Raw genomic sequence first — 14,138 nt, 5'->3', positions numbered from 1 at the left:
GCTAAGTGAAGGGAGACTCCATTAGAATCTGAAAACTTTAAAAGAGATTTTCTTTATAACTTTTCAAGGGAGACATTATTGTTCAAAACAGAACCTCAGCTTGGGGAAAGTCACTTATCAGTTGACTAATGGCTATCAAAGCAGCTCATCTAAATCTCTACTTTATTTTCAAGGTATTTTCTACGATTTCTGTGAAATTACTCTAGCCTTTGAATGGGTTCATTTTCAATACGTATTCATGTATAAAGTGTGTATATGAGAAGGTTGAAATGTTGTATTCCGCACAAGATAGTTGGATGGGCACAAATATCTCAATATTAACTATTTTGCAGCAGCAATATTCTGTTATAACATCATTATGGTCCGTGACTATAGCAATATCTAAAATATTCATGATGTTTAACATTGTCACATAATCATGGAGGGTAAAGTGGTAGAAATTGTGATATTTTGAAACCATTTAGAAATTGAAATTGGAAGGCTGATATAAACTAGCTGCTCATCTGTATAATCACACCCATGGAGGGACATTGTGCCATAATGCTGTGAATTATTACAGTGTTTAATGACACAGTTATGGCAAACTTTTCAACTACTGGTCAGAGTGCATCTTAAATACTTTAAGTCAGTATTCACTCTACACTTCCAGAGATGACGGCAGGTTCAGAAGGTAGGGATAGAGAGGGTGGGGCTCATTGCAGTACCACACAACACAATCCAATGTCCCCTAATTAAATCGCCCAGTCCCATGTAGCGTGGAAGCTAGCGGCTCGGCAGATGTAGCGCCATGTTAAACTTTATGTTGCTTGAAAATGGCTTCCGCTCCAAGTGCATTTGAGACAGAGATGGTTTGACTGTAAAATTATGTGTTTTATGGCACCGTTATCAGGGCGATATTCCTTAAAGATGCAACGCTGCACGCTGTGGCATTCTCCGTCTGCAGGAGGGAGCAAATTGATATGAACAGATCAACAGAGCTATGCCCTTCTGGATGTCCTTGGCACCACACTTGGCCCTGAAATAGATTTTTCTCCATATCTTCTATGCCAAAAAACTATCATTCTGAGATTTTATACCCCCACTGCTGACACATTTTGTTCAAGTTTGGAGAGATGTACTGGAATGTCATTCATTTCCACCCACATTTCTTTCCACACTTTCAAAGTAATAGTAATGCAGTGTATTGGATATTGGTATTTATCAGTTTTGTGTATGTGAACAGTATGTACTGGGTACATGCGTGTGTGGGAGCACTCTGAGTATGAACTGCCAGGAGCAGAGAGATTGCTTTTGATTTAATGGCTATGGTGCTTGACTTTGTGTGTGTTCCACTGTAGTGGTGTGTCCTTCCCTTGGCTCTGCTGTAGCGGGTAAACTCTCTCAGTCCAACATTATTTCACACATACACGTACTTACACACACCAACACAAATATCGTGCCTTGGCTATGCTCCATTAGGTGGGCTGTGTCTTAAACAGGAGGCTGACGTCACCATTTGGCTAGGGAATATAGGACGGTTTGTGTGTATGTGTATGTGTTTGTGTTTGTCTCTGTTTGTGTGTCTTCGGTCTCTGTTTTATTCTCAGTGTCCTTATTGTCTCTCCCATGGGCCCCCCCTTCCACACACCCTCTTTTCTGTATTTGTGGCCTGCTGGATTCTATTGATCAACCAGTGAAAGCTTGAATGTCTAAAGAGGAGGACACAGAGAGGGACTGAAAAAAGGAGGCTGGAGAGTGTGACCCTATATGTGTTTTTTCAATTTATGACTGTGAATGTTTGTGGGTTGTGATTAGTGATTGATTGAAAATAGAAATTATTGCCTGGCTTCACCCTTCCACGTCCCTTTCAGGTTCAAACTTTACGTCTTGTATTTATTGAGCTCATTGGCAATTCTCTAATATTGTTGCTATGGATACTTAAGCTCGTGTGAGCTACCTCTTTTTGTTGCTCTTTTTACAGAAGCCGTGAATGAAGATATACAGCCAGGCCATAACAGGTTAAGATTTATTTAGTAAATTTTTTAGTCAACTATCAGGTTGTAAGAATAGGCACACAGTGCATGAGCACAAGAAACTGCAAGGAAAAGGTTGCATGCGTCATTGTTCTCACAGATGGCAAACTACAGTTGAATTTTTATAATTTTGTGGTTTTGCTGTGTGTGGCTTTTAAGGTTCAAAAGAATTGGTAGAAGTGTAAATTTGAGCAGTTGGCATGTATGTGCACAGGGAGGTGTGAATGGAGGTTGCCTCCCACGGAGACAGACTGTTACTGTTCAGACCCTCCCTCAGGGCCACACCACTGTCATCTAAGCTTTTACTAACACAAAACAATACAGTGTTGGTACTATCAACATGGTTGGATCGGTTGTTGTTGCCGTGGGAGGTTGGATTTCCTCCCATGGATCCAATAGTCTTTCTGCTGAAATCTGGCTAAACTCCTAAACCTCGAGAATCATTTTTCATTTTCTTAAAAGGTAGAATAAAAAATAGAAACACCAGCATGAAGAAGCTAAATATTGTGACTCAATATGACTGAATTTATGTTTTTGCTTAAACTCCACCACAATGCACTCAAAAGGTGTCTATGGAGGACAGCGTTTTTGAATACACATATTGTATTGTATTGTATATACTGGCCACCTCCTGGCTGTGTAGACACAAGATGCTTTTCTGGCAATGTTTCAGACCACTCACCTCGTAGAGGGCAAGGTCAACGCTAATCACTGCTTACATAATGAATTTGCATGATCATATGGGTCTTCCATCTTAATGATGGAAAATGCCATCTCATACTTTGCTCTAGAATATCCCATCAATGCGCAAATGGCATCCTCGGTGGTGATTAAGGAAGCCTTGACACATGGCTAATGTTGTTATCACGCTGTTCAAACCACTGGGTGACCATTTGTGCCCTGTTGATAGGGACATTGACATCCTGGAAGGCATTGTTCCAATCAAGAAAGAGATGCATAATGAGATGAAGGCAATTGCTGTAAATTAATATATCATCAGCATAGATTTAACCTGGCTGACGAAGGGATGATGGAACCTGAATCATGGCAGAAAGTTTACTTCAGTAAAGAGCTAGCTTATCTGTTTTTCATGTTGGTGTTTTGATCATGCCCTGTACATAAGACATGCAGGCAAAGAAAGTATTCTGGATTTCCCATTATGAATGCTATATGTAACACAGAAACTTCCACTCGGGGCTTGGTTAAGGCCACGCATTCTATCTGATTTCTAAGCCCGAACAAATGGTGATGAGGCCCAAAACAAAGAGATCTTTGAAGAACAAAGTGAACCTGCCACATAGAACGACTGCCTCCAGATGAATCCTTTTGCAAAGATTGCATGCTTTCAAGACAGGGGAGGGAAAAGCATCCCTAACAACAAAATGATATAAATTACCACTGTTATGGTCTATATGGTTCAATTTAATGTGCTTGTAATGATAAATTATTTTGGTTATGAATCTAAAGTGGACCTGAGTGCAGTCGGAGCAGCAGGACTGTTAGAACAATTGCAGCTGTCTCCCAGGGCTGTGGCCATTAGTCAATAAATTAGAAAGTAATTAGTTTCTGCTTCTGTGGCTCTATTTGAAGCGCTTCACACAGGTGTAATGGAAATTTATTGGAGCTGTTGATCCGGAGGAGAAAAGAAAAGTAGAGGATTTGTAGCGTGTGATTGTAATGCAGGATTTCCATCTTCCTCTCTCCTTTTTTGCTTGCAGCGACAGGTAAAGTTAGCCATGATGACCATTATATTGAGATTTGGCTTCGATGTTCAGAGCTTTGTCAACAGGCCAGTTAGCTAGCAGCTATAAATATTTCATGTGTGGCTACTTAATAAGACTTCCTATTTGGAATATTTTTGAATTCCTGACTTCAAATGATTTCACTCTAACACTAATGACAAAACTTAAAAAAAGGTAAATAAACACAACGTAAATCAACCCCCAGACATTGTCTCTAGCATAAATCATGTTCAAACTTGTGGATAAAATATTCACATGCAACATACAGCATTACATCAACTAAACTAGCATAACAGATTCAAAGAGGTCATGTTTGCTTTGCTGTAATTACACAATTTCCACTGTGCTCACACAAGCCTATGAGAAAGACAGCTAGTTCCCTGGACTGTCTGTTTTCATTCTGATTCTGTGTGCTTTTTGGCCAGCGGGCATCTTATCACCCTTTGTTCTTCATACAGCACACTCATTTTTTTCAGTCATGATTTGATGCACAGTCTTCTTACTTCTACATAAAAAGAGGGAGAACATCAGACTGACTTACCTAATTGAACAGCTTCACATTTCTCTTTCATGCCATTATGTGCGGATCAAGGCAGTCACACGAAGCTTTTTGTTGGCAGACAACATCAAGGCTATTTGTTTTGTCTGGTAGAATGTAAGGTCAACAGGAAAGGAAGAAGAGAAATTGGAAAGCGCTTGCACAACTGTGATGTCAATGAATGGCATGAAAGACAGATGTGGAGAGGGAGCCGCCGCGGCAGCATATGAATAAAGAGAAAAATTAGAGGTGAAAGAGAGATGAGGCGGAGAGAGGAGGCAGTGGGGAGATGAAGAAACAAGCGCAGGCGTAAAGTTGTCAAGGCAGCAAGAGAGAGGGAGAGGAAACACAGAAAGGACGGGGAGTGGAACAAAGACAGTATGGACGGATGGATGAGGACAATGAGGCAGATCGGTCCCAGCACAGGCTATGGCCAATTAGAATAAAATTAGCTGGACCTTGGCAAAGGCGAGGGCGCACAGTAGGGCATGAAGAGAGGGGAGGAGAAGTGGGGGAGGGGCAAAGGGGGAGAATATCCCGGTGATTAAAACCAAATGATTAGTGGTGTGCAAGGCAGAGGGCTAGAGAGCTGGGGTCACCTGAGCCTGCAGGGAGAGAGAAGGTCTAATAGTAATGAGACCAACCTTCCCACTCCTCCTCGTCACCCACCATCCCGACCCTCTCCCCACCCCTTACCTTCCTTTTCTCTTGTTCAGACTCCATATTGCACTCTCACTATTTTTCTCCCATCTTCCGCTGCTCTTTCTTTTCACACATTATCCCTTTTTCTGTCAGTGTGCCTTTCCCTGTTTGTGCCTCCTGCCTTCTTGTGGTAAACCCTATTACTATCTATTACTGTCTCTTGCCTTTGGCCACAGCATGCACAAATGCTATTGTTGTGGGAGACAGTTTAGCTTTTTGTGATAAGCAAAGATGTATGAGAGTAGTTTGTTTATCTTTTTTAATCACAAGTGTAGATCTGCAGATGTATGGTAATAGATGGATTGAGCTGTAAGAAAAAGTCAACACAATACTGCCGTGGATTGCGGGCTCCACATGCACTGCTGCCTCAGTTTTCCTAATGAAGCTAGAATTTGGTCAGACCATTCGTTCCTGTCTAAAGCAACAATCATCTAAAATATAGAGTATTTGAGTTAGAGTAAGGATGGCAGCAACTATTCTGTTTTTGCACTCTGTTTTTTCACAGAGACAGGAGGCCGGATAACAGTGGAAGTCAAAGGAATTCCCAGAAATGTGTCTTGGTCTATTTGGGTTTTGAGTTCCCTCACGAGAAGGGTTGCTGTAAAACACGAGCTGATTTTGTCGGCATCCTCTGTACTGTGTGCATAAGTAATTATGTCAATGTATGTGAGTACATGCTTGTGCATGTGCGAGAACGTAAGTGTGGGTTTCTCTCTTTCAATAATGAGGTTGGGCCCTAGGCATGTTAAATGGCCAGAGGCATGCTAATGGCCAGACACAGCACCACTGATGCATTTACTCTTAAGGCCCTGACACACCAGGCACATGACAAAGAACTAGTGGCAACGAAGCCCAACTATGGCGTCACCTCACGTCTCTTCTGTCACAAAACATAGCACTTGAACACCCCACAAATACTACAGTTGACGACCAACTAGCACATCCATTCGGCGCCTGCGTAATAAGAAATAGCTGAAATATCTTGGAAACTGGATATTCACACAGTTGCTATGATACACACAACAAAAGACTGTTTGCTTGAATCAGCCAGCAGCAGCACAGTGCCTGCTTATGTGCAAATAGATATTCCAATAGCTCAAACCCTTGTGTTTTTTTTACAAGGAACATTTGAACGTCATTTTTGAGCAGTTTTCACAGCTCACTGTATATTGGATTGATCAGATCAGATAAAGATGAAACATTTGAAGAGCCTTTTGTGTATGCCCTCTCGACTTTAGTTGTTTTCTTGCTTTCCCCACTTTTGTTTTTCTTCTCGTGTAATAATTCGCTTAAGCCGCGTAGTCACTTAAAGGGATTCCCCTCACCAGTATCACAGACGCCAGAATGAACACAAGCTGAAAAGAAGCCAATTAGGGTTGATGAGTAGCGACGGTGCGTGACGCATTCTAAGCTTTTGTTTTACTTTTATTTCTTGACCCATCCAATTTTGACTTACGTTGCAAATTTTCTCTGTAATCTATCTATTGCTCTTGTTTTTTCTTCATTATTTGATTCAACATCTTCCATTTTGGCACTCACTGGCCACTTTCCTGGCTCATCCTGGCTATGTTGTCCTGTGTTTTTTAACTTTTTACATCTGAAAAAGGTTTTTAAAAAAAGCAAGAAACAACCTCTCACCTACCTAGAGGAGCGGCAGAGCAGTTATTCAGGTTCTGCCTGTGATGTCCACCATGAAAAGGTAGTGTTATTGTGTCTTTTTCCTAGGAGGTAGCCAGGGTAACACCACTATGCTGTGAATCAACAGGCAATGATGCAGAACATGCAGAAAGCTCTGATAGTCTGAGAGGACAGAAATCCAGCTCCTAGGTGCTACTCTAAGCCCCAACTTGGCTTAATTACAAACCTTTGCAAGTTTCTCTAGATTAGATTTGCTTACTGTGGACACACTATTTTCTAGCAAGTCAGTATTTTTCTTACACGCAAGAGTAAATACCTAATGTTTCTCTTTCTCTTAAGTATGTTCCATATCTCTGCAGCCCCTTTCTCTCCATCTTTCAAATCCCCTTCTTTTTTTGCTCCTTCTGTCCATCCCTCCATCATACTTTCTTGGTCTCAGTTTATTTTTTGCTACTTTGCTGGAGCAGAGCATAATTTCTTCTGCAGTACAGTGGGCCTGTCAGCCCGGGAGGACTGTTGGAGATCAGAAGACATGTCAAAAGTGTGGTGGGTCTTTTCCACACAGACCTCACTCTGTCATATGATTGAAGCCAATAGAGAAAGTGCAAACACAGCCCTAGGTCCAGGCCACAGGCCTGCAGTGATGGGAGACAGGGATAGGCCTTATTTATAGACTGTAAAAATAATGGATGTTGCATCGGTGGCCTCAACCGTTGGTTTGTGAACTGCCGTTTTGAAGCTAGGAGTTTGCATTTTTGCAGTCAACATCTTGGTATTTTGGAGCAAGAACTGACTATATATAAGAACAAAAAGGCTGAGCTGGGAGGATGATGCATAAAGCTAGTGCTATCTAGCTTCCTTGGTTAACAAGACATTTCTAGGCTACCAAAGTCTTCCATATAACATTGATTAAGTTAAAACACTGTGAGAGGATCAAAGTTTTTGATTAAACATGGGCAACACCAAAAACAAGTTTACGTCTATTTTAATGTATACAGGGCCATGAATAAGCATTGCTAAGCCTCTATCATGATTGACAATTCAACGTGTAGCCAAGCACCTAAGGCTTCCCTTGTTTTATCATCAATTTTAAAATAAATGGGACCATGATTCACAAAAGGAACATCATGCTGTATTGAGTTGAATCTGTGTTAACAAGATGTTAACTGAATCAATAAATAAAGGCAGAAGTAGGGCCAATTCCCAGTAGACTACTATGGAAAGGGACTTCTTTTTGGAGCCACTGGAGTTGCCCCCTGCTGGAAATTGGGTAGAATACAGTTTTAAGGCACTTCTGCATTGGCTTCACTTTCCAGGTACGGAAGTTGCCGCTTTGCCTTACTGCAGTTTGACAGACAGAGAGATCTATCCACAGGGTGGATTGGTTGGAGAGATATGTAATTCTGTGTTTGTGTGTGTTCCACTCTAGAATGGAAAGAAACACAGGAAGCTGCATGCACAGAGAGAGTGACAAATAGACAATGCACTATATGTGACCATTGTTTGAGTTGCCAATTTGCTCTGTTGTTGGCCAGCGATTATCTGTGCTACAGAACACCATGATGAGTTTTCAGCAAGGAGAACATCGGAAAGAGAGGAAAAATAGAGCAAATAAAGGCCTTCCCTGTTGGCTATCTGTGATGACTTAGCCGAGCCAGGAGACTTATAGTACAGTCTTGTGGCTTGTATCACTTTAAAACAAGAAGAGGAGGAACGGAGTAAAACTGCCAACTTCTGCTGCAGAGCCCCACAGTATTGTACTGTCTTACAGTGCCCCAGAGTGGCTTCTGGTCGGAGGTGAGCAATGGAAGTTTCAGCAGGCCATAGGGACAGTGGACAGGAGGCCTGGTCAACTGGACGACAGCGAGGGTCATAGGGTCCCCTGGGGAGGAGATATCCCAAAGGGGGTAGACAGATGGGGTCTGGAATGAGAGTGTTCTCAGACAGGTGGATGGCTGTCACCCTCATTTTGCCACTGCCGCCAGCAGGCAGGTGGCCTATCCCCCCTCCTTTTCCCCTCAAGGGTCACCTTCACATGGCACTGCTTCCCCCTGGGTCCAATCCCATCATATATACACACTGTATGCACACACACACACACACACACACACACACACACACACACACACCTGTGCTTACACACAGATACACCAATGGTTCTCATACTGCACGACTCTCAGTCAACCCCAGCACCTGGGGAGTGGGTGCGTAAACACTCGCTCTCAAGGTTGAACCCAGGTGTTTCATTTCCATCAAGGCCCTCATCACATTCACAGCCTCCTCCCTCTGACTTTGGTCATAACACAGACGGAATTGTCATTAAATTTCAGATTACATTCTCTTTGCCTTTGTAGATGTTGAGATGCACAGGGTCTATTTTAGATGTATGTCTATGAAATAAGTATCTACCAATTCTCTGCCCCTGACATCTTCAAAAGAGGATGTTCCATTGATGATATTTGCCCTACATCATAGCTTTGCTCTTGCTGTGACTCTAAAACCCAATATAGCGTAATTAAACTAACAAAGTGACATCAATAAAGACAGAAGTGCTCTGTAATTACAGTCTGTGCTAGGACATCATAAGCAGGCAGTGTCATCACCCTAACGAAGGAAATAAATCGATGGCAGACAGACAAAGCCCTGCTTTACGATCCCCTTCTCCTCTGACACACAAAGCCGACCATAAACACGAGTAAGGCGAGAGTTTAATGGCAATCTTAAAGTTGCAGAGGCCACTAGCTTGTCTTTAGTGCTCCTGCCCAGCAATACAATGGGTGTCTTGACACTTTCACCATTCACTCCCTCTCCTTCATTAGTTGTGCTTCTCTCTGTTTCTCCCATCAGTCTGCATTTTCCTTCTCTTTCCCTCCTATATGGTGTCTGGTCTCCTCATCCTCTGGGGACATATGAGTGGCAGGCCTCCCCCTTAATAACTGTGTATTTCAATTCTGACACAGTTGCACAAAAACAGACACACGTAGATAAACACACACACACACACAAACATACACACACACACACAAATAATATGTTGCAAGATTTCAAGATTGGCATTCCCATGTTGCTTCTTCCTGCAGAGCGCCACGTGGACAAGGCTAAATGTCAGGGAAAGATATTTAATTCCACGTGCACACACACATGCATACATGCCCACTCAAACCCAACACTGACAAGACACCCCACACTGATAGTGTAGTGGAGTTAGAGGCTAAATGTCAAGGGATGATGTAAATTCGCATGATTGCTTTCAGAAGTAGTTCATCACAATGCCAACGTTGGCAACTGCACTGTCTCTCCGTCCTCCAAGAATTTTGCCGAGTAGGACAGTGGGGCTCCAGCAGGAGCAGCAGACCATGTTTGTGTGCGTGGGCGGGGATGCCGGGGTCCTCTAAATATATAAAACCCACTGTCTCTCTTAACGCCGTGTTTCATCAGGGCTAACCCAGTGTCCTGAGAGACACGTTATATATTCACAGGAAAAACATTCAGTAATCGACATGGAAATTTCCTTATACTGCCTGAACTGTACATGACAGGTTCCAGCTGAGATTAGCTCTGGTTATATCCAAGCCTGTCACATGCTAACACAAGGGAGTACATATACCAGACTCAGAGACCCACACCAGTCATGGTCATGTTTAAGGTTTGTATAATATTCTTTACATATTTAACATGGCCTCAGGGTGGCAGCCCCCTTTCCCCCTACACAGCCTTTAAAGAAATAAAAGCCCATATCATATGATATTTGAAAGAAATAATAGCAATTGATGAGGAGTAAAGTTGTTTATACTGCTATACTAACTGTGCATTCCATGTTAATATAATTCAAGAGCAAGTCTCCCTTTGCAAGGTCCTATATGCTGCAAAAACTTTTTGCCATGCTGTGGCTGTTGCCTTGCCCCCCCACCCTTCAATATTCTCACAGCCTGCTTGCTGAGGTGACTGATGAGCAGACTCACTGGTGTGACAAATATGGGGGAAATAGTCAATCAGCTAGGCTGGTGTGGCAGGGCTGCATGCTGCTGTGGTTTGGAAATGCTACTGCAGGAAGTGTTTAAAAAGATATGCTCTGTGCCAGACTGAGGATAACCATTTTATGGTTTTGGAATAGAGGGTTACACCTCTTCCGTCTCTGGACGGCATGGCTAGATGCTCATTGCATCTATGTTTAGTCCACCCTACGCTGTGTTGGATTTAGTACGCTATGCCTACTATCATGTCCGCTGTGTTTGAGTGTGTCTCTGTCTGTATATTTATTTGTGCGTATGTTGTGTGTCTGAGTACGTTTTTAAAAAAACAAATGAGGAAGGAAGGACGGAGAGAACGTTCGTGTGTGTATCATTTATGGAGGAGAGAGTGTTGATGTGATTTAGTGTGTAGGGGCTCAATGGGCCACTGAACTTGGAAAATGAAAAGGCAGAGTTGGCCATGATTAGAGGTGTGCCTAGCTGACTACTTTATGAGTGTATTCAGATGTGTGTGGTGTGTACATGCGCATGCCGATGGCTGTGGGAGTCTGTAGCTGGACGGCGGTAGATAAACATAGCGGGACACACACAGTCTATCATCTTCATTGCCTGGGTAAAGCCCATCAGTGTTGTTGTATATAACAAGGAGAAGAATAGTTGACTTATCCTCTGCTTCGCTGACTCATGCTGTTTGTATGTGTGTGTGTGTGTGTGTGTGTGTGTGTGTGTGTGTGTGTGTGTGTGTGTGTGTGTGTGTGTGTGTGTGTGTGTGTGTGTGTGTGTGTGTGTGTGAGGTCCTGGCCTCAGCTGATGCATCAGAGACAGAGCTGAGTGGTCTCAGACGTGTGCCAGGGGCCAAGTTCAGGGGTCATGATATACAAACATAGCCAGAGAAATTGAGTGTGAGGGAGCGTCGGGGCCTATGGGACAACTAACACTATCACCCAACATCATAATACTACCCACACCCTTTTTATTTTCCTCTCTCCTTTCATCAAATCTCTTTATACATTGTGCTATTGGAAACTCATGATCCACTATCAGGTAATTTCACCAAAAAACATGTCAGAAAAGTCTACAATTTTACAATCACGTTGTTGGCATCAAGAGTTGGCATCATGAGCATTAAAAGTCATATAAAGCACCACTCTGAAAATCTTAGTTTTTTGCGATTTAGCGCCCCTACAGTTTCGGAGTGTAGTTCACCTATAGGTGGCTGGCGCAAATATGGACAGATGTACACTTGCATTGTTATGACTACATTTCTCATAATAAACTAGCGAGTCCACACAGCTAAACATCAAGCAAGTCCAAAAACACAAGACATAGCAAGCCATCTGATATTACTTACTAATGTTAGTCCAACAGCCAGATGGCCAGCTCGGCGTCTGTCTTTTAGCCTTTTAGTTTTCTTGAAGCTCTCGCCAATAAATAAAATCCTGTCCGAGATTTACTCTTGCTCGGCTACTGTCATTTTCTTTTCCTAGGTTCCTTCGTGTCTTCTTAAGTCTCTTTGCCCCTGCAATGGTGTCCATAGAGGCTGCTGATCCCCAGTTCTGGTTCTGGCATGACACCGGCGCTCCCCACCAGTGCTTGCCATCATTCTTCTTCTCTCTCTTGACATTGTTTAACCAGGGTGCAGTAGATTCACTGATTCTGGATGCCGTTTCCAATGAATGCCCTTCTCCACACTGACACAGTTGCACACATTTGCAGCTGAAAGTTTTACCAATACAACCACTGTCTGATATTTTGGCCAGCTGAGCAGCTCTAATCTGTTTTGTAGAGAATTGGATCATACTGTGTGCTGTTTGTGCCACACACTGCTCTGTTGCAACATTGCAAAGGCTGGTCAAAGCTCAGCTTGTTGATCAATGAATTACCTGATTGCAGAGCAGCCACTGTATTTATGAAAATATTTCCAGTGGACGCTACTTTTAATTGCCATCAGCTACACAGGGGTGACCAGCATACATTATCATTTAATTTAGCAGTTGCGGTGAAGAAATGCCATCATATTTGCATAACATTCTCATTTACATACAGTAAAACACTGCACACCCTTTATTGGTAGGACTCTAAGGGTCCTATCTTGCACCCGGCGCAGCAAAAAGACCGACCCAGTTGTCAATTTCCTGTCCAGCGCGCACGTCATTTAAATAGCAAATGCACCTGCTCCCATCTGTGCGCCCATGGGCGCGCTGTTTTTACAGGGAGGTGTGTTCAGGTGCATTCTTGGCGTATTGCTATCTTGAGACAAGTGGTAAAGTGAAGTGATGGCGCCATTGACCAACAAAAACCTGGTCTAAAGTCTATAGCGCAGCCTAAACACACCTGCGGCGTGCGCTTCACACCATGTGCTTAGAACGTTAAAATAGGGCATTGACATAATAATGACGGTTTAACTTTGGTCAATCGAATCACTTCTAATTATTTTAGTTGTTCAGTGCCAATTAATGGATTTGTTTTTACCCATCTTTACGTGTCATTTTCCCTTTTATCTCTTATCAAGACTATACACGTAGGCTCCCCTCTGTTGACGCTCTGTATCCTAAACATTCTGGCACAGGTTGTGTTTATGGAGGCGTATCACAGTGTGTCAGTGTTTGTGTTAAATCCCCACACCACACACAGGGATCAGAAAAGAAAGCCAATGCTATGCCGTGAACCTCATCCTGGAATCTAATCCAAGCATTACTGCGGAGGTGGCTTGGACTCCAATATGTTTAGTGCTACCTCAAGACCGTATCGTCTCTGCGATGCTTGAAATTCGATTTGATCTGCATGGCCACCATAACTTGACCATGGCTGATGTCTGTCCTTCTCCCCCTCACTCTCTGTCTGTGCCTGAGTTGTTGCTGAGCCCTGGGCTCCAATTAATCCCAGGATGCCCGGCAGTGGTTGGTATGGTGACCAGACAGGGCACAGAGAGAGCTGTGATTCCCAGGTGAAAGGTGGGATAGACTTTCTGATTCGCTCCAGCACACAGATAGAGTTATAGCTCAATTTCAACCTCTCGCCCTCACTGGTCTATCCTCATGACTAAAATAGGACCAAGGAATAAGAGAAGGGAAAGGAAGAATAGCCTACCTTCTTTTCTTCTTTCTCTCTGTTTTCCAGTCTGTCTCTTTCCCTTTACTTCTTTATTTTATTACTCCCTCTTTTAACCTCCCCCTCCCATGCTGATGGTTTTTTGTGTGACAGAAGAGACTCTAAGATGTGCTTTATAGCTTGGTCAGCTTGTAAAGCAACACTTCTAACTCTGTAGTTCTGTCTCACTTTAGGGGAGTTTTTTTGACCTCGCTGGCTCTTTATCCATCCTTTTTCACTTGTTCCTTACTGCTTGTGCTTTGTTCTTTTACGTTTTTCGTGGAGAAGGCAGTATTTGTGAATTAATCATAAGTGGTTCAATAGCTGGCCTTCACTGGGGGATCAATAGGGGAAGGTCAGTAGCGCTGTGGTGGCACTGACTGCTCTGGAGGAGAGACAAGGAGGGCCATGTCCCGGTGATCTATAAGCTCAGCCTGGCATGAAG

General features: G+C 43.0%; 1 protein-coding gene across 10 annotated transcripts in view; it reads left to right on the top strand.

Annotated features, from left to right (window-relative positions):
* camta1a (calmodulin binding transcription activator 1a) overlaps window positions 1–14,138 on the top strand; it is a 282,833-nt gene that overhangs the window by 137,438 nt on the left and 131,257 nt on the right. The window lies entirely within an intron of this gene.

Source organism: Etheostoma cragini, chromosome 7, assembly GCF_013103735.1.
Source record: "Etheostoma cragini isolate CJK2018 chromosome 7, CSU_Ecrag_1.0, whole genome shotgun sequence".
Classification (NCBI taxonomy): domain Eukaryota; kingdom Metazoa; phylum Chordata; class Actinopteri; order Perciformes; family Percidae; genus Etheostoma; species Etheostoma cragini.
The sequence above is the reverse complement of the archived record's forward strand: the minus strand, read 5'-3'. Positions and strand labels throughout refer to the sequence as shown.